General features: G+C 40.6%; 1 long non-coding RNA gene across 1 annotated transcript; it reads right to left on the reverse strand.

Annotated features, from left to right (window-relative positions):
- Positions 1–687: 687 nt before the first annotated feature.
- Positions 688–1,283, reverse strand: LOC124155134. Its single transcript, XR_006864144.1, has 2 exons — positions 1,084–1,283; positions 688–989 (listed from the first exon to the last, which is right to left on the reverse strand). It is a non-coding gene; the product is annotated as an uncharacterized LOC124155134 (long non-coding RNA).
- Between the last annotated feature and the right edge of the window lie 554 nt (positions 1,284–1,837).

A 1,837-nucleotide genomic window follows, 5' to 3' on the forward strand; every position in this document is an offset into this window, starting at 1 on the left:
ACTACTTGTCTATCTATCGTGGACACGATATAGTGTTGTGCCAACGCGTCTTTGGTTTTCCATTTCTTAATTTTAATTGCATCAGAACCCTGATCACTTAACCCTTTCGCGTCCGCGCCTGACGCGCTTTTCTCTGCAGTAGTGGCGCATAGCTGATGTGGGTTAGCTCAGTGGTGAGGTACTTGCGCTCACTTTTTCGTAGCTAGCTCGGCTAAATTAAAACTTAGAATAATGATTTATGTATCACAATAATCCTTTGACTCAGGGCTTTTGCCCTGATATAATAATCGTTGTATGTTATTAGTTAAAATGTATTTTTTTTTCGGGTCAAAGAAAAATATGTTTTAGCTTTTTAGTTTTTTTGTTTGTTTTTTTTTGTGATTCATGCGCATTTTTGTCTCTACAAAGTTTACGGAAATAAACTATCGTATCTACAGTTTTATTTGGCTATGTATTACCTTTCAAATGGTATGCTCGATTTTGTTCTATAGCGAGAGGTTTAGATTTTAGAGCAATAAAACCAAAACAAGGCATAATGAGTCTTTTAATGACAATGGCACATTTGGAAACAATTTGGCACACCTACTTTTGCATGTGTGTCCATTGATCTAAGGGACTAAAAACGTACAAATGGCCTTTTATATTAAATAAAAGACTACACGGAACATATTTTTTTCGAAACCTTGATTTTATATATTTTTACGGTATTTTGATAGTGTGTGATATACATTATAACAATCTCCAGGACAGAGCGCTGGATTTGACGGGCACGTCGCGCAGAAGATGCCAGACTGCTTCCTGCCTCCTGGCGTATTTCTATCGCTGCAAACAGCGCAATCCCGGGGTTTTCCTTTTCCTAACTTATGGAAAAGCCCATCCATTCTGTTAATGTCCCCTTCTGAGGACCTGGGGCGTTTCTTAGTGACCGGAGTCCGCCAATCACCGATCAGCTGCTTCATCAGCTGTTCTCGAAATTTGAGGTGCGATATCTGCACAGAAATAAATATTTATTTATTAGTAAAATTTGCTTTATAGCTTACACATGAAATAACTATTTCAATAATTTGAAAAAATATCGTTTACCGGGGTCGCCATTTTTTCTCCTGGACGAGATTTAAGAGTAGGTATGCGTTTACAATACTGACTTCCAGGATCCAGAAGAATACCTTATGCCACCATTTCTTTGACTTGCGCGAAAAATTATACGAAGCGCAGTAATGATCAGCGCGATCGACTCCCCCCATTTTTGCCGTGTAGTTTAGCACAGCAACCGGCTTAGTGACTTCTTCGGTTGTGCCATCTGCTTTATAGCGCATCGATTGCGCTGTAGCGGCGCCGTGATACGTGCTGAGAAGTAGAACCACCCGTTTGCCTTTCCAGGCAATGACAACGGTGTTGTTTTTCTTGAAAGCCAGGATTTCACCCTTCTTGAGTTTCTTGGTTTGCTTTCCTTTCACCTGATAGAATAGGATTCTTTTCATTATATATGTCCAATAAAAATTGACAATAATTTGCAAAAGTAAGCTTACCTCAGGAGGAAGATTTTGTCGGTTAGCCATCACAGTTCCCGTAGTGTGCGTTGATATTAGCAGCAATTCGCTAGCGAGGTTCGGACTTGTGTAAAAGCGATCAGTGAAGACGTGGCGCCCCTTCGCCCCGCAATCAGACTGAAGTTTTTGCATCAAATGTAGAACAATCCGGGAGGTGAAAGGCAATTCTCGTCGAACCAGGCTATCAGTTGTCAGCTTGTTGTCAGTTGTATTCAGCATCAGTATAAAAAACACCACCAAGGCGACTTTGTAAAAACTTTCAACCAAGGGGAAGGCAGCCTTGGGAG

Source organism: Ischnura elegans, chromosome 3, assembly GCF_921293095.1.
Source record: "Ischnura elegans chromosome 3, ioIscEleg1.1, whole genome shotgun sequence".
Lineage (NCBI taxonomy): Eukaryota > Metazoa > Arthropoda > Insecta > Odonata > Coenagrionidae > Ischnura > Ischnura elegans.